This window comes from Pezoporus flaviventris, unplaced genomic scaffold (genome assembly GCF_033815535.1).
Source record: "Pezoporus flaviventris isolate CSIRO_AGI_PZ_B2104156 unplaced genomic scaffold, CSIRO_AGI_Pfla_v1 ptg000066l, whole genome shotgun sequence".
NCBI lineage: Eukaryota > Metazoa > Chordata > Aves > Psittaciformes > Psittacidae > Pezoporus > Pezoporus flaviventris.
The window spans coordinates 19,170,324-19,190,194 of record NW_026892614.1 but is presented as its reverse complement, the minus strand read 5'-3'; the positions used below and the strand labels follow the sequence as shown (position 1 = coordinate 19,190,194).

The 19,871-nt window shown below is 40.5% G+C and overlaps 1 long non-coding RNA gene across 1 annotated transcript; it reads right to left on the bottom strand.

Moving 5' to 3' along the window:
* Positions 1-3,444: 3,444 nt before the first annotated feature.
* On the bottom strand, positions 3,445-18,169 carry LOC133278560 (uncharacterized). Its single transcript, XR_009746595.1, has 2 exons — positions 17,974-18,169; positions 3,445-4,000 (listed from the first exon to the last, which is right to left on the bottom strand). It is a non-coding gene; the product is annotated as an uncharacterized LOC133278560 (long non-coding RNA).
* Positions 18,170-19,871: the final 1,702 nt, after the last annotated feature.

Below are 19,871 nucleotides of genomic sequence, written 5' to 3'. Positions count from 1 at the left end.
CCTTTCCTGGTAAAGATACATTGGTAGGAGTAGCAAGTGAGAGATGAACGACCAGAGCTAACAAGGAGAACAGTGAGTGGTGGGCACTGCCTTTGTATTGATTGGCCAGTTTGTTTATTTTTTTGTACTTTTCCATGTTTAGTCACAGAATTCCCAGCCCCAAGTTGGTTTCCACGGGGAACGAGAGCAGTGTCCTTTAACTCTCGTTAAAATCTCTTTCATGCAAAGAAGAGTGAAGCACTGGAATTTTGCCTGGGGAGGTAGTGGGATCTTCCCATCTGGAAGTTTTAGGAACAAGTTTGATAGACATCTGGTGAACATTTTGGGTCTGTGTGTGTTCTTACACCATGAGGGCTGAAATAGAAAATCCTTTTTTGTTGTCTTTTTCTTTAACTCTATGCACTAGATTTGTGACACCTAAACAGCTGTACTGCAACTTACCATGAGCCACTGGAAGCAATCCTCTTTTCTCTGCAGGATGGCTTTTGCACCTTCTGCCTTCCTTCTCCACTGATCTCCCATAGCTCATAGATATGAAAAGAGGAAATGCTGCATTTCCAGGAACCCAGAGCTTTATGTACTCAAGTTCCCACAGCTGCTGTCCCCATTAATCACTTTGGCTATATCTACATGCCCTGCTGTCTTGGCAGGCTGCAATTCAGTGCTGTAGGTCATCTTTTAGAGCACTTTTGATTCCTTTGGGAAGCGTACAGCACGCTGAGTCCTTGCCCCAGGAACTGACTGAGCAGAATAGCTCTCTTCAGAGAAAGAAGAAAAATCTCTTCCAAACCACTCTGGGAACACTCAGAAATCTCGTTTCTCAAAACATCTCCAGTATAAGCCTAAAAGCAACATCATTTCACTCAAGTGGCAGCTCCCCATGCCCCGGGGGTACACTGAGTACAGCTGGTTTGCACCTGATTTTCACAATATAATAGCAACTTCTGGAGTTGCCTCACCTTGACAGCTCAGTTGTTCTTAGCTGGAGTGCCCCCCAGCTATGACGAGACATGCACGCAAGTCAGACATGTTCAGGCATGATCTTCTGGCCTCTGCCAGTTCTCCTGCAGCTGGTGATGGAGACTTTGTGTCCTCCTGGCACCCACCAAACTGGGGAGCTGGCTCCCACCCAGCAGTTGTTCTAGCGCCTCAGGTGCTCATCCACCCAGGCTCTCAGCGCCAGCACCACAGGCATTACCTGCACGCTCCCATCACTGCTGAAAGCTCTTTTCACAGAATAGCCAGATTATGAATTATCAGATAACAAATGCTTCAGAAAAACATCTTGTCCTAAATAACCTTGCTAAATTAGAGACCAATATTCACTTTAGTCTCTCTAACCTGCACATATTGGCGTATGATTGAGACCAACCTAAAGGACAGAGTACTCTGATGGAGCATACTCAGAGGAATAAAGTCCTTGTTAATAGTCATAAACAACTGGTTGTCTAGGCCTAACTCCTTCCAAAACTGAAGGTCCCTACAGCTTGCTACCTTTGTGGAAGGTTTGAGGCACAGGCCTAGAGCTCATTTCATTGTTTGGTCCCATATTTTCCTCTGCACGTGGATACAAAATACTGAATCTTTAATTTGAAATGTACTGCATACACTGAAAGTGTGAATTTGTGACCTCTACTATAACAATTGAAGGGCTGGAATGGGTCCCCAGAAGCCACTGAGTCTATCTCCCTTCATTCAAACAAAATCAACTCTACCATGTCCTTCCTGACTGCTGCTTGGACAACCACAGGATAAAACTTCCCAGGGTGACAACTCCACACCCTTCTCAGGAAAGCAGCTCACAATTATCCTTACTGTTAAGGTTTTTCTGATGTCTAATCTAAAGCTTTTTGCTGTAGTGTAGTTCTTTCACATTTTACAGCATGTGAGAATTTAGCAGGGTATCAAGTAGAACAGAAGAGTTGCAAAAGATAAACCAGGATAGTACAAGCCTAATAGTTTCTAGTATTTCCTCTGCATGATGGATTATGTTTACTTGAAGAATATAATGGCAGGCTTTTTTTGAAAAGCATTCAGACAACTTGATGCAATATTAAATTTGACCTACATACAGAAGACCTCAAGTAAAACACAGTGCCTATTAATTTATATTCACATAACTAATACATATTCTTTAAATATTAATGATCAATTTCAGCATTGCTAAAGCAAGTAAGTGCGTGACAGTAGTGGCTCAAAAAGCTGTTTGAGAACAAGTATCTGAGCTGACATTATTGAGATGACTGGTGTGTCTCACAGCCCTCCCCTGAGTCATAGTCTTATGGTGACTCCTGTGCCATGTGGCCCCAAACTTTACCCCTCCAGTTTTGCTCCAGGTGTAGCAGGCAGGCTGCTCCTTATCCCAGCAAAGCTTGAACACCAGCAACGCAAGAAGGGCTACATCCCTGCTGTCTCCCATGCTGCTCATGTTTATCCTTCACCTAGAAGTGAAGGGTCTTCGAGCACCTGCATTATAACTGCAAACAAAGCTAGACATGATGGTCTTCTAGCACAGTAGGTGATCTGCCTCTTGGCAGATGGCAAACCTAGGGCTAAGGGCTCTCTTCCAGAAACGTAGTTCAGGAAAAAGCCTGTCTCAGGATGACTCCACGTTTCTCCTACTCTTGCTGTAGGAATCATGCTCAGACAGAGCTGGAGACAGCATAAGTACTACTGGGTTGAATGTAGAATGTGACAGCTCCTGAAGTCGACAAAGTGTCTGCTCAGCTGGCTGGGACGATGCTTCGCTGAGAGCTGAGCCAGTCACCCCACCTGCCTTACCTGAACAAGACAGACACTTCCTGTGCACCCGCTCCTGTACAGGCTGACTTGCCACCCTCCCCACTGTGGGAATCACTACCTGGAGACCACCACGATGTGAGCAGGAGATCAAACAGGCAGGGACAGTCAGGGCTGGTGGTGCCCCCAGGCCAGGGTTCTGGCTACAGACCAGGCAACTGAGGTAACAGGAGCTTATTTCCCTGTCTTGCACTCACAACTGAGTCGTCCCTCTCCTCTGCACAGCTCAGTTCTTTTATTATAAACATCATCTGTCCAGAAGAAGTCCTTTCAATTTCATGCCTTTTACATCCCTTCCTGCTCTCCGCAGACCAAGATGGCATCTGTTCCCATGGGGAGGAGTCCAAGGTCAGTCATTTGCATACAGAAGAATCTGCAAAAGCAGTTTATAACAACGGAGAAACCAAAAGTTCAAGACACTTGACTGTCTCTTATCTTTGCCCATGCAGACGCATAATAGGACCAATAGGGCCTTTATTCCTGATTTTTTCCATGCTTACATCCACTGTGATTTTTCTTGTATGGTGCAGGGCTGGGAGCTGGACTGGCACAGGCAGCACTGGCACAATCAAGTCTTACAGCCCTTGAGAAAAACTTACACATTTGCAGAGACATTTCACCAAGCAAAGAGATAATAATCTGCTATGACATTTATTGGTACATGTTTTATTGTGTTTAAAGTAAATGTCAAAACTGTACATAAGAACACAGCAAGCTACAATGCTGGACAATATCTTACATGCCCACGGTATGGATGCTTACCCATACATTTGCCTTGTTTCCTCCATATTTCTCAGGTATTATGTTGAATTTTATTTTTCTGTCCTAATCTGGGCTTCCCTTTGAGGGGAATCTTGCTCCTTCTCATCTACGGGGAACTTCTCCCACCCAAACCTCTCCTTTCCCCCTGATGATGTGGCAGTGATCAGCTGCACATGTTGTAACAGGTCACTTCTTGGTTACTGAAATTCACTAGCATAAAATAAGTACAAACCAAATGTGGCAACTGCATACATTGAATTTAAATGAACTGTCAACAGTCAGCTTGGAACACAGGTAGGAGCTAACTTTGTCTAGTACAATGAAGAGAATATGTTATTTGTCCGGTTGTAACATTAAGCCTAAAATGATCTCAGACATCCTCTGCTCCTGCCCTGCAACAAACCTGAAACTCAGTTCATGTTGCTGGCAACTGTGCTTTCTAGAAATAAAAAAAAAAAAACAAAACAACTTATTACTTTCTTTCCTGTAAAGGATGTGTTTTTAGGAAATCACAACAACTGAAACTGTTCCACTTCTTAAAAGCACTTGTGTGCTTTTGGATAAAGTCCCATTTAATAGCAGTTTTATTTTCCTTGGAAACAACTTGACGTTAAATTCTTACAGGCAGAAGCTACTGGCCTTTGTATTAGGACATGCTGGCCAAGCCATGCTGTAATGAACTATTTTTATTTTCTCCTTCCTTTTCTGACACGAGGTCATGCCACGTTCTTCCCTGTTGAGCTAGCAAAAAAGCTTCCCAGCACCACAATCCTCTGTGCAACTGTTGCCCAGGTTCTTGTCCAGCCTCCTCCCTGCTTCTGGAATTTCAGACTATCGGGTTATGCAGATTTACCTCTTAAGACATTATGCTTTTTTCTGGAGGAGACTGAAACAATACAACCTTTAGCTCTGCTGCTTCTTAGCTATAGACATAAGGAGGAGGTATTTGTGTAAGAAAAGATCTGAATTGGCTGCCTAGGGTGAGAGGAAGGAGAGATCTGTCTACCTAAAGGTAGAATATTGCAGAAGATGTCCTTTTGGACAATTACAGCAAATATCCCTTTCCTCTTACCCTGCAATCATGCCTCCATGTGTGGGAACAAACCTGGTGACGCTAAGGCAATGCTGAAGAAAGCATGAGCTCTACAGTGTGGCCCCTTAATCATGTGCTAACCTTCCAGATTTGGAGGCTCGCAAATGCCTTTTTAAGGTTTAGCCCTACATTTGCAAATTAAATGCATGCTTAGGTACCCTGTGAAAGAGTCCTTGATGTTCTAAGGCATTGTGCAAATGCAATTCCTATGCTGCACCTGGACTTCACATTAACAGAGCAAAACAAGACCGCTGGATCTAGAGAGCTAGAAACAGATTTAGCTGTCCATGTTGGAAATCCGTCCAGAAAGCATATTGGCTTTAATCACCCTTTACACAGGGTAATTATTTGTGTTTGAAAAATGTCGTTTCTTTCAATGACCTTATCTACTGCTAAAAAGAAGGGAGGAAATTGGGTTATACTGAAGCAGCATCCAGGCTTTCATTCACATTCAAGGATATTTGGTATTGTTATGATAATATGCTTGGCAAATAGAGCATGTAGCTGGATTGGAAAACTATTTAAAATTCAACAGCTTGGCTGTGTGGCTTATTCAATGAATTGTTCCTCGCACAAGCAGGATTTTTTTCATCCACTTTTAGCAGACCTACTTTTAGTGATCAGAATAGCGATTTATCTACGTGCATCTTAAGCAAGAAGTCTAAGTTAAGCTATGGCTAGAGCTCCTTTGGAAAGCTTTGCTAGCCAAACCACATCATTAAAAACCCTCATAAAGATATAAATATAGGAGTAAATAATGTACATAGAAGTGCAGCTTATGCTGGGCAGGGCATGGGCAGTATCTGCATTAACATGAACTATTCTGTAACTAAATCTACTTTGGGATGTTTTTGTCAGTTTCACTGAATCAGAGCAAGTAAGGTGGAAAAGTCTACCAGTTCAGTTATATTCTAAACAGGTGGAAATAATTTTGTGGACTGAGAATCCTTCAGAAGAGAATTTTACTCCATGCAAATAAAGGCTTCTTATTTTCTTGTTCTTGCTGTGATGGTGGCATAAGGTCATGGGGAAGACAAGGTTTATAGATGGAGTTAACATTTTGTGTTAGATCAACTAGTATAACTGGAAAAATTAAATGTGTTTTTGTGCACACAAGCCCTTCTTTCTGTCTAAAAGCTCATCTAGTTTTTCCAGCCATGCCAGGTGGGCTGATAAAGGTGATAGGCTGAGTTAATAAAGGATGATAGTAGGAGAATCAAGACAAGGGTGAGACAGAGCAGGCTGGTCCATACGCACTTTAAGAGCATATTATTTACTTTTAGGCCTATATGTCTTGTATAGGTCTACTCAGGTTACTAAAATCTGATCTAATCTGAGCTATTTAATTCCATTTTATAAGAAATATACAGAAGCCAACACTGTTGATATAATCTTGAAATTACACATCAACTAGAACTATTTCAGTGCTGTGTTTTTGTTTTTTTATTTTAAGTTATTAATTTTCTAAGAAAAATAGGATTTGTAACAGATCATTACTTTGTCCCTAATGGAAGTGATCTCATGCGCAGAACACCAAACTGCTGACTGGATTTAATCCAAACATTTTAAACAAGAACATCTGGTTGAAAGAGGATAATGCTAGAAAATTTCTTTTTAAGAACAAAACAGTGTTTTGAACAATACTGTGGCTTATATACAGTAGCTCCTGTAAAGAAATAAGTACAATAATGGTTTTGGGTTTTTTAACTACATTTAAATCCACCAGGAACTTTCTAGAATCTTTATAAAAAGTATTTGCATATTTCACATTTAGAACTATGATAAACCAGAAAACTTGGTTCACAGGCAAGGGTGAGACTGACAACACAACAACTCAATTGAATAATAAAACTAGTTCCTGAGGCTCTAGTATCCTTACCCCTACCTTGGAGAAAGGGGTTATGAGGAAGGTATAAAATCCTTAATATAGCACTGACCTGTCAAATATTTCTGTTTTCTATAAAGAACTAAAACTACAGAGTTATGCATCCTGTGCCTTCTAAACCAGGATATAACAGAGAAATATGCAGCCTATTATAATACATTGCATTGCCCTAATGGCAAAATAGAATGGAAAAAATTACAGTCAGAAAAAGAAATAATCTATCTAGTTCTCTACTGAATTTTGTAAAATGATGCTAAAAACAGCCTGGGTAAGCAAATCACCCTTTGTCAAATTCTTCTGATTTTCCAAGTAATTTCATCTCTCCATTTCTTATGATTTTCATATGAGAAAAAAAAAAAGGAAAAATATCTACACACTTTATCTCAGCTATTTAGATGTAGTCTCATAGCAAAAATAGCAGAAAAAATGAACATAGAAACAAATGAAAGATCTAGTTGACGTTTTATCAGTTTCTAATATACACCTGTGAGATTATTAAGCACAGCACATGTGAAACCATAGACAATAGCGATTAAGATGAAACAGGGGTAATATTTTTAGGGGAGTGGTATGGACAGTTACTTTTGTAATGTCTTCATGCATTGAGTTTGAAAGCTTTGTTAAGTGAAGTAATAGAGAACTTTTAGCCTTACATCTTTATGAGACAATGAAGTCAAGACACTTGCAAACTTCATGTTGGACTACTGCTACTCTTCTAACAATATGAGTGATGTAAGTACAGTGCTATTCAATCAAATAAGATAATCAGTCTACTGGGTATGTCTTCTAATGAATATTGCATATAAATATGCATATGAAGTGGATACTTTTAACAATAAAAACCTACAAGCTTGGTTGTTCAGTTAGAAAACAAACTGTTGCAGTAATGTTCTCTCTGGTATATACCATCTGCTTAGCTCTTGTCAAGATAATGAGCATGGTAACAACTTTTAGGGTTTTACTTTGTTATAAAACAATAATACCTGTTCTATGCCATTATTCTTTTTCTACTGTACAATGTACATTTACTATAATAAATCTAATACCTTCTACACACATTTTTAGGGAATAACTATGCAATTGCTCTTTTTCATCTGTACAGAATATTCAATGTGGGAAATAACTGTGGTATTTACTCAAAAGCATTTCAGCTCTACTGAATCAGCAAAAGTAACATGTGATGACATGGAATAAAAGACAACTTTTTAACAGATAATATTACACAGCCAAATTGGTTTTAGGACTGGGATGATACAGCACTCTTCTTGCCATACGTGTTGTTGCAAACAATAAAGGTTTTCTCATTGGAATTTGCAAAACAGATGTTGAAGAGGAAAAACAAGAGTCAGGCTGGCCTTTGATATCTTTGTTGACTCTGCAGGAAAACTAATGAAGCACGCATCTTTAAAAAAAGTAGATTAATGTGGCTGAACCACAGACAGCAAAATTCACTGCTCAAACAGTTTGAAGTCCTTAAAAATGATTTCTATCTATTCTCTGCTCTCTAAGGAGAAGGATGATGAAAGCCCTGTGCAATGGATATTTGAATCTGGTCCAGGGTGCTTGTTATTTAAACACATGGTGAAAGTTTTTCCTGGGACTATGAAAGCAGATGATTTTCTAGGTGTATTGTCATTTCTAGACAGCTTGTCAGTCTTTTCCTTAAATATGATACTTCATTATATTGTCAGAAATAAAAGCAATGCTACTTATGATATATTGTGGGAGAAGTAGTAATAGTTGGATACAGGGATAGCTATGATGGATTGGGCTACTAAGGGAAGAATGTGCCAGTGCAAAATGAAACATTAAAATAGCTGTACTGAGATCTGATGGCTCTTTCTTTAGTTTAGCATTATAGGGCATGGCAAAGACTCAAATGCATTACAGCTTCTCTGTTTTCTTTTCCTCCGTTGCAAGTTTTAAATTATCATGGAGCAGTAAAATGTATGTATCTTAATAGCTAATGGGAAAACCCTTCATTAGCTTTGACATGGTGCATATTCTTCACTTCCACCCTATTTACTGGTCAGAGAAGTGGGGAGTGGAAGCATTTCTTGTGCCTTCCAGCAAGTAAAGTAGGTGAAAAGGTGCTTCTAAAGTTGTAGTCACTGCTCCAAGAAATTCTTACGTATTTGAGCAATGTGGTCTAGTGGAAGGTGTCTCTGCCCATGGCAGGGGGGTTGGAACTAGATGATCTTTGAGGTCCCTTCCAACCAAACCATTCTATGATTCTATAATTCTATAAATTCTTTCCAAATAGGGCAGAAAATTTACAGCTAGACTGGGATCGTTTAAGCAAAGCCTCTAATATCACTTTAGGCTGCCTAGGTAATTCTACGGGGATTGCAGTTGCCACTTCAGAAAGGACTCAGTCTCCTTCATATCCTGTAGCTTTCCTACCAGCCCTATCCACATGTCTTAAGGACCTGAAGATTTCTAAATTGCCCTAGCCATCTGTTTGGGGGCAGTTAAACTGTACCTCCGATGTTCACACACTGAGACAAGGTGAATACTAAGGATCTGACACCATTTTTACTTCTCATTGTCATTTGTTGTCAGCAGCAGTGCTGAAAAGCTCTGCAGACTTGCCTCAACCTACCAAATGGAGAAGTTTTTGAGCTTGCCATCTCATATGTTACTACACCGTGGGCACTCCAGTTCTCAGACTCAGTAGTACTTCTGAATTTGCCATATACAAACATGAACAAAAAGTATTTTCCATTTCCACCTACCCATGGGAAAATCATGCCTAACACTGACTATCTGAACAGGACATTTCCACCTACCCATGGGAAAATCATGCCTAACACTGACTATCTGAACAGGACATTTCCACCTACCCATGGGAAATCATGCCTAACACTGACTATCAACTTCTAAACCTGAAGGGTTCTTTGTTCACTCTTCGCTTCCACCTTGTCCTGGGTTCAGCAGTAGCAGTCATGTTTTTTTCCTTTGTGTTAACTGGTGCAGTGCTGTGTTTTGACTTCTAGTTTGAGAACAGTGTTGGTGAAGCCGATGTTTTCGGTTGTTGCTAAGTGATGTTTACCCTGACCAAGGACTCTGTGAGGCTCATGCTCTGCCAGGGAGGAGGGGAAGCTGTGAGGAAGCAGAGACGGGGCGCCTGACCCGGGCTAGCCGGGGAGGTATTCCATACCACAGCACGTCATGCCCGGGGTGGGGGGTAACTGGGAGTTACCCGGAAGGACAGGGGCTTCCGGGTGGAACTCGCTTTCTTGGCCGGTGGTATCGTATTCTCTTCTCTTGTTATTTTCCCTTATCATTGTTTTAGCTGATAGTAGCGGTGGTGATTTGTTGCTGGAGTGTTCTTGTCTCAACCCGTAGGAGTTGCACTCTCTCGATCCTCCTCCCCGTTCCTCCGGGAGCGGGGAAGGGGAGAGCCCCGGTGCGGGGGGGGGGGGGGGGGGGGGGGGGACGGGGAGACGGACACGGACCTCGATTGTTGTCAGCTCGGCACCACTCACTGGGAGTGAGTGAACAAGTTACCTGACTGGGTTTAAACCACTGAATCTGCTTAACTCTTGAAATCAGTAGTGGGCAAAACACACTCTGTATGCGTGTTAGCATGGTGATTCCCATCACCATCAGCAAACAAGTCTCAACAGCATTAAAAGGCCATTCAAAAAATTCAAAACTCTCAAATGTAAATGGTCTGGGGGGACGACTAGGAGGGTAAAAGGATGTCTCCTTCACAGGTTGAGCACCTGAGAAGGAGAAAAAAGATGTGTAATTGCTAAGCACCTCCATCATATACCTCCCAAAGTATAAAGGTGGTGACCACACTGGGAACATAAACCAGATCAGTTTCATGATCAATGATTCTATTGTATTACAAGTCATTACCATAAAGTACAATGGGATAAAAACCTTAGCACAAGCCCCACACTTGAAAAACACTAATACAGCCAATACCGGATGGACGTAAGATATGGTATACTGAAACTGTGAGATCAAGAGGAAAAACCTTGAGAGCCAATAAATCAGCATTGTGACGAGTGACTATCAATCTCCAGTCAGATCTGTTCTTATCTCAACCCCTCGTGCCCCACGTTGGGCGCCAAAAAGAACTGTCGTGGTTTAAACCCAGTCAGGTAACTTGTTCACTCACTCCCAGTGAGTGGTGCCGAGCTGACAACAATCGAGGTCCGTGTCCGTCTCCCCCCCCCCCCCCCCCCCCCCCCGCACCGGGGTTCTCCCCTTCCCCGCTCCCGGAGGAACGGGGAGGAGGATCGAGAGAGTGCAACTCCCACGGGTTGAGACAAGAACAGTCCAGCAACAAATCACCACCGCTACTATCAGCTAAAACAATGATAAGGGAAAATAACAAGAGAAGAGAATACGATACCACCGGCCAAGAAAGCGAGTTCCACCCGGAAGCTCCTGTCCTTCCGGGTAACTCCCAGTTACCCCCCACCCCGGGCATGACGTGCTGTGGTATGGAATACCTCCCCGGCTAGCCCGGGTCAGGCGCCCCGTCTCTGCTTCCTCACAGCTTCCCCTCCTCCCTGGCAGAGCATGAGCCTCACAGAGTCCTTGGTCAGGGTAAACATCACTTAGCAACAACCGAAAACATCGGCTTCACCAACACTGTTCTCAAACTAGAAGTCAAAACACAGCACTGCACCAGTTAACACAAAGGAAAAAACATGACTGCTACTGCTGAACCCAGGACACACCTGCATAGCATCCAGAGGTGAAAATAACCCATGCTTTGCAATTGCCATGATGGCTGTTAGGAAAGTTCAAGAGCATGGAGACTACCAGACCCATGTACTGTTGAATGAAAAGCATTCACAGTCCAAAGCCACCAATGGAGAGCCTGTCTCCCATGATCTAGCTTGATATCTTCATGACCCATGGGGACCCCTGAGAGAAATCTTAATGTATGGCCATAATAATGTATGATATTAGTGAAAATACTAAGAATACAAAAGACCTAGAAGAATACAACCTCTATGAGACCTAGGAACAGGTGTGAGATTCAGCTGATCAGAGAACTGGATGTTTTGAATGTGTACTTCACCCGTTTTTATTGTAGAATGCACTGAAATACATACTGAAAGAGCATACTGAAAGAGCTGTCAGTATGGCTACTTATCAGAGTGCTAGTTTGCAGTGATTTATAATGCATTGTGTTTTATTCTGATAGGACAATGGGTAATGGGTTAAAACTTAAACAGGGGAAGTTTAGACTGGATATAAAAAGGAAATTCTTTACTGTAAGGGTGGTGAGGCACTGGAATGGGTTGCCCAGGGAAGTTGTGAATGCTCCATCCCTGGTGGTGTTCAAGGCCAGGTTGGACAGAGCCTTGGGTGACATGGTTTAGTGTGAGGTGTGAGGTGTCCCTGCCCATGGCAGGTGAGTTAGAACCTGATGATTTTAAGGTCTTTTCCAACCCTAACTATTCTATGATTGTGATTTCAAATATGCATCCTGCTTTCCAGGAGAGGGCAGTCCATTCCCAGGATCAGTTGGCTCCCATCACGTTCTTCAACCAAGAAGTGTTAACTAGAAACTGGCCAAGTTTCTTTGGCGAGGCATAACCAAGATCCCATATTAGACAAAACTCTCTTGGACAAGGCAAACTGAAGGTTCATCACTGTCTCCCTGAAGAAGAAAAAATATGAATATGCTAGTGATAGTACATCATTAATCAGTAATGTGCAAAAAGGAGGCACAGAAGTGGAGTGAATATATCACCACAGCTGTAAAAGGACAAATAAACAGCATGACCTGAACTTTGGCTAGGGAAGACTTCTCCCTATTACACAATTATTGTAAATCTTTATGCTATAAAGCCATAAATGCTCTAGAGACAGACATGAACTAAAACTGGGCTTATATTTCATGTAATTTCATACTTCAATTCATTTCTTTTCATTACTTTTCATACTTGTATTTCATATTTTTATAGAACAATGTGAGAAGTTATTTCTGCAAACAGCATGTAATGAGTCAGACTGTTTTCTTCACTTAGAATTCCTGTCCTCCCTCTACCCTTCTCTGTCAGATATGTGATTCATCCAAAAGAGCTTTGAACTCTGCTCTGAAGTAAAAAACAGAGTAGCCACATCAACAGGATACAGCAGCTGAAGTAATTAGCTTTAACAGCATCTGGCACAGACACTCTCGAGCTTGTCTGAGATAGTATGCTAATGTATTATATTTCATGGTTACTGAAATCCATAAAAGATACTGGTTTCTCTCCTGACATGGTGCAGCAGCACTAGCGTGGTGCTCAACAGGAGTCAGTGAGTCCTCTGCAGCAGCTCAGGTTATCAGCTGACATGAGTTTACCTGCAGCAGTTGTTGTACTTCATTGAAATCTGCACTGCAGAAGATCAGTGTAACAAACTCAAGGAAGGAGAAGGTGATTTCTTTAACAGAGGAGTTGATATTACCTATTCAAACTCATTCACTCGCAAATTTTATCTGCTCACATTCCTACACCCACATGCCCCCAAGCACTTCTTGGCACTATGTCTCTACATATCCAGTCGGTCTACCCAGGATCACAAGGGATGCTGGCTCCTGAGTCCTCATCATGTCTCTGGGTTTATTTTTTATTAGCAATGGCTGATTAATCTTTGGACAGATCTTTTACATCATTTGGGAGTCAAGAACTGTAATGAGGTGGTCTTTTCCTAGCGTGTCTTCCTGATTGGTTAATAGAAAAAATAATGACATCACGTAGTGTGCAGTCATGTAGTTCAAGTGCTAGAAAAGGAAGGACTAGGCACCTTTCAGCTAGGAAAAGGAAGGACTGTGTACCTTTCAGCTCTTTTAGATGGAGTGTAGAGCATACATCACCTTAGTAATAAATTAAAAACTGAACTAAAAATACTAACAAAGAACTTTTATTTACTTAGTGAATCAAGGAGAAACTTGAGATACATATAATAACATAGGCAATCAGTGAATATATTCAGGACCAAAGAACTTGAAAAATAAACTCCTAGGAGCAATATACTTTCTACAGGTTTGCAATATGGATAGAAAAAGATAAGCTTACCCAGTGCATTAGGATGAAGAACTTCATACTACAGAGTTGAAGGACAGAGGCGTTCATTGCAAGGGAAGAGTACTGGCTGTTTTATATTAGGAAGGTGTTACTAGGTTACAAATACGTGCGAAACTTGGAATTTGATCTCAGTTCACTATATTAGCTGGAAATTGGACCTATATCTTTTCTGTATTATTTTTAGTGCATTTGCTATCTCACCATCTACCCATAATACAGTCAAATCCACTTTCTACAAATTCCTTCAGAATCTGAGACAAGTGCTGAAGACGTGCATTTTATAGGCAGGGGGATGTATCCTCCACAAGGCAGCAGTGACCACAGAACAGTTCCCTCCTACTTTACAGCAGTTGACTAGGTGGACAACCATAAATACTTATGGCACATTAATACACATGCAGAACAAAGACTAAGTTTGAGAACTTTTTTCTATTGCAGTACTTTTAATAGTAAGTACCATTGCAGAGTGAATGTTTTGTTAGCTGCGGTGTCCTTTGTCAGAAAATTTTACCTTTCTCCTCCCCTTCCTTTTCATTGAGAGTTTTGCTCCTGTGAACTTAAGGAAGGGCAAGGGTTTTTTGTTTGTCTGTGCCTTCTGGCGTCTCCTTGCCCTGGTGCACTCCCTAATCCTAAATGATCTGCCACTCTTGCCAGACCTTTAGTGTGACCTGCCATACTGCCAGGATCATGCTGTCTCTTACTGAGTCAGAAGTACACAGAAAAGACTGTCTTCATTTCAACACTATATCTACAACCCATCTCAGAGGGTGATCTGTGTCCATGTCCCACACTGGATGTATTACTAGAAATCTTCAGATTCTTGAGACACGTGGATGAGGCTGGTAGGAAATACAAGCAGTCTTTTCCTTGTCCTACACTCATCCCAGTGCTAGAATGTTCTTGCAGTGATCCTCATCCTTCCAGCCCATCTGGTAATGACTTCAAGTATCAGCATGTTTTGTCTGTTGAAGATGAGACAAAGACTATATCTATACTAGTAAACTAAACATGGCCAGGGTCTGTACTTGCACACTAATCCATGATTGTGCAAGCTGTTAGCCCAACCCCAGCGTAACTCTGACCAATCCTGGCTATTGTGGTCTCCCACAGGGTGAAGATGTAGTCTGGGGGCTGACAGAGTCTAGGGATTTTGCCAGCAGGCAGCGTAACTGTCCATTTAGTTCTTGATAAAACCTAGCAAATGTTTGTAGAGATTTAACTGGAGGCTGTACAAATGTTCTGACTGGCTGAGTAATGCCTGAATGATGTAGTATTCATCTTTACTGACATTCATTAGAACATATATACAACTGCAGAAAATACCGGGTTGTTTTTCACTCACATTGGAACCATATCTTTCCCAAGTGGGAGCTTACCATAAAATTAAAAAGATTTTATTTTTTATTATCAGAAACTGAGAAAACAACAAGTGAGTCTTCTATAATTTTTAGGTCCAAGGAGCCATGAGCACATATGCATGTGAATTTAAGTAGGGATTCCTATCTAGCAATTGAACTATTGAACTATTTCCTCACATAAGTGTTTGCACTACGAAAGCTGGATAGGACAGTGAAGGGAACGTTCTTCCTCTCCCCAAGCATTTTAAAGATCTCAATTAATTTCTTCATCTTAAATCAGAACAGTGACAAAGTCTCCAACAGTTCCACAAACAGAAACCTTTCACACACAACAAAAAAGTGTGATTTGGGATGGAATAGAAAATAAGAGATGAGCTGTTAGCAGGTTTGAACAGAGATTTATGTGGGAAGAAGTAATGATACACTGGAAGGATTTAGGGAAAAATGACAGATGAGAAAGCTGTTGAAGACAGGAATCAGTTAACTATATTAGTCTTCTCGTTTCCATTCCAGTTTACAACGAAGGGCAGGCTTGCTAACCATTGTGATTGCTTTGCCATATGAAATACTGTCCCGGCCACTGATAAATGCTGAACTGCTCTATTCTTCCATCTATTGCTCCCTAAAGCACTTTAAAGGCTATTGCAGCTCTTTCAAATATTTATAAAGAAACAGTTTTGGAAAGCAGATAGCTATTCTGCCATATGTCTGAATGGCTGTGCTTCAGTATGTTCTTGAAGAGTAATGACAACTCTTCAATTTTTTCAGGACAATTTAAAAGGACTCTCTTCATTTACATTTAGTCCACAATTTGAGTATAACAAAAACATGACTAAAGGGTAATTTTTAACGTTTGGACACGTGATTTTTTTTTTTTTATCAAGGATATTCCCTTCTACTTTAAAGTACTGTAAGGCAACTGGGTGGAAAGAGAAGGCAACTGGGTGGAAGGAGAAAGCAATTGCCTAACATAATGCAAAAACCACAAAACAAACATACATATTTGGGAAATCCCTTGCTGTTCTGTTGTGATGATGTGGCATCATCAGGCTCCATGCTTGGCATTTCTTTCCTCTGACAGTAAAAGAAACTGTTCTATGGTAATCCAAGCCTGTCTCTCCTGATAACACTCCTCTGGTCTTGAAGACTGCATTGACATATCACTATCTGTAATGAATAGCAGAAATCAATACCTTAATTAATAAATTTTAATAATAACACCCAAAACCTTCAGGAAAGTGAGTTAGAAAAATCAGACATATTGGTAAGCAGTCACAGGAATGTTTGGGAATAAAGACCAGAAGGCATTTGTAAGGGTGTCTGGAACAATTTCGTGCAACAGATGGTACTTGGTACGAGCACTTGCATTTCAATTTCACTTCTGCACACTGCATTTGTTTGCATCAGGGAAGCAAAAACTTCACATACAGCTCTAACATTTGTTCAAATGTAATTCTTCATTACTTACATTTAGGAGATTAATGTGCAGGATTTTAAAAAACTGATTGCTATCCTTCTATTTTTTTTTCCTTTCATCCTCTTTTTCACCTTCCGCCCACCCTGTCAATACATCCAAAAGGAGATGTGGTGCCAGTATTTTGATTATATCTTTAGTTGCATTCACTGCATACACACACTGGTATGTTCTTATATTTACTTACATTTTAAAAGAAACCTACAACTCTCTAGTGTAAAACCATCAGCATCAGTTTTCCTGTTACCAAGAGGCCCTACTTTCTATCCATGGCTGAGATAACTTTGCAGCATGCACACAAGATCAACGAACACTCAATGGTACTGAGCAGAGTTTTAGGAGAGATTTTTACAACACAAATGATGACCTTCCATTATATTTTGTGTTTCTGTAGCATAGCTGTATTTCACACATTCCCCCCCCCCCCCCCATCTTCCCAGGGTTTTTTGATGCTGTCTCTGGACACTGAGGAATGCCATAATACTGCCATCATGTTATGTTGGTGGTAGCATAGCACCAGGGCCTCTTCTTACCGTCTGGGCTCCTATAATGATTTATATCTACGCTCCTGAAATAGATACATAGAGTGGAAATAACAGCATTCTAGAAATCTGAAACCAGCTGTTGTATGAAGATATAAAGTATTTTCCTAACCTGTTTAATATTAGTCTTATTTACTGGGTAGTTATCATCACATATAAAACATCATCCCATGTTGCTGTTCATTCACAACAGAGATATATTATTTCAATAAACTACTGTTTTGGAAGTGATCAACAAACCCTGTAACAAACAGGGTCTTTTGCTGGCCTTTATATGATTAGTTTTTCATGTTTCAACTTGTCTTCTTTGCACTTGCAGTTAAACATGCCTACTCTGTCTTATGTATACTGACAGCTGACCACTAATACTGGCTCCTATTCAATATGCTGACCAGTTTCAGGGGGCTTTTGCACTGGACCAGTTATGGGGAGACATACTCTGACTTTTGTGGGGAGGATTTTGCCCTGATAATATATTTTCAAACATAATTGGACTTCTGAAGGGTGTTCTGCACTTCCTTTTAACAGCAATCAGGCAGAAATATGACCAAGACGAACATGATCCCACACCACCAGGCTCAAGAGCATAGTCTTGATAGATTGAATGAGCAGCAGCACTGGACAGGAAAATGTGAAAAGTCAGCTGGAAGAACAAAGTTGGAGAAAGCAGGAAAAAGTGAGGGTAAGAGGCAAGAATAAGGTATGAGCAGGAGCACTGCAGGGTACAGCGAAGTAGAGAAATCCAACCCTAAGAAGCCAAACCAAAGTCTGTTCTATGTACAGTAACTGGACTTTATCAAACTACATTTTAGTGGCTGGGTTATGCTACAAGTCCAAAAGAACAAATGAAGCCTTATCAATAAAAATGCTCTAAATTCACATGTAAAGCAAATCCCTCATTCAAAATGAAACAAACACAGAATATGAATATTCTCTCCTCCTTAAATATCTCACAAAAGAAAATAAATATCATGATAGAGAAGATAGTGGGGAGAATTGAAGGAAGAAACATACATATTCTGGCCTTTACACTCTGGGATGCCACAGTAATCTAATCTGGTAGCAGGATTGGTTGTGAAACACCATGGCCTATTTCCATTCCCGTCAGGACTGCTGCAGTAGTTTTCTTCAACTCCACATGAGTGAAAATTTTATGTGTGATGCACTAATAGAAAGAAAAATACCATTACAGATTAAGCAATTGTTTATTTTCCTTTTTTCCAAATGTCTGTGGCTAGTTCATGCAACCTGAAAGCCAAGAAAATGGATACACCTCTTGTGGATCTGTGTCTCTGCCTGAGCATTTTTCCATAAGATAAGCTGTCATAAAAAGCCTCTCTATCACCACTGGAATGACCCAAAGAACCACCAGCCTCATGACCACAGTTCACAGGAAATTCAGCAGTCTTAAAGGGCAACAGTACTCCTCTGTATTTTCATGCAGCTGATCTATTTCACTTTTATTGCCATATCGATCTTTTCTAACTTACAAGGTTCAAATGCAGAACTATGACTTTTTTTTTTTGGAAGATACAGAAAGAGGACACTGATGAAACAAGAGTGGACTTCCAGTAACATGAATGTCAGACCTGTGTGAATCTACCTGAAGAGCAGATATACTTTCCTGCATGCTTCTCATATATCAACAATAACATATTAGCAGTGAAAAAGCTTATCAGAATAATGATACTATTTCAGTTTAATTTTTCATGTATTACTTTCTACCTAAACAACAAAATCCTGGCCCCATTTAAGAATGAAATTTTCATTGCGTCATTTTTTCCAAGTGAGTGTTTAGATTGAACAACGACCACAAAAACTAGAAGCATATGATACCATTTTAATCAAAATGGGACAAATTACATGGTGTCTTAAAAGATATCTGTCTTGCTTATTTTTGTAGTAAGAGATAAAAGTCAGAGTGAGAGAGATGTTGAGGAAACGATTATAAATTAACCTCAGCAATAAGTAACTGCCTTTGATAAACTATAGTATAAATTGATTACATCACTCTATTAATAGTTTAGAAATGTTCATTCATAATATTTAGACAAATACGAGAAGAACAAACTTTGACGTGTGGTGTGTACTACCCGCCCACCTCTGGCATCACATCCCATTCTGAGTTCTGTCTTTTATTCCCCTGTAATCCTCCCTCTTTCTTTTCTTGCATTCTAGAAGATAAACTGAAACAAAATACATTGACGATGAATCAATGTCAATTTACATGTCTTACCTGACATTTTGCACTTCTGCTATAACATAGTGAATTTCAAGCCTCAAACATGCACAAACATGCATGTTATTCCACTATCATCAATAAAAGAAAATTAAAGGTATTAACAGAGTTAATAACTTATTAACTTATACATGGAAACTCATTAAAGGTGTCCTGTTATCAACAGGAAAACCCTAAGAGGGGACAGAATATGAGGAGCAATAGGCCATTTTGTTCAAACTCATCTCCTGCTAGAGTTTCTGGCAGAGTGAGACTATCTGCAACTTCCCATGGGGTATTTGTGCTAAAATGTTATTTCTTTCATGTGTATTAATGGTGTCAAACAATAAAGCTCACTCTTCTGGAAGTGGTACAGGGTAGTGTTGCTGAATAGGTAGTGAGAAACACACGAGAAGGCAGGGAAAGACCTTCAGCAGTACAGAGTACTGCTTCTTAAGACAAATACTAGCTTAGTGGATGGCAGAAGGGTTTTACCAGTCAATGCCCTGAGACTTTGCACTATTCCATTTTAGATCTCACTTGTATTTTTCTAGCATGTTAGATCCTTATCTTGTAAATGCCTTCTTCAAACAGGTGATATGATGATAAATATATGTAGTTATGAATTAATCATATGTGATAGCAAGGAGGTCCTTGGAAGCATGTAGATAGTGAGGCAGAACACTTCTCTTGA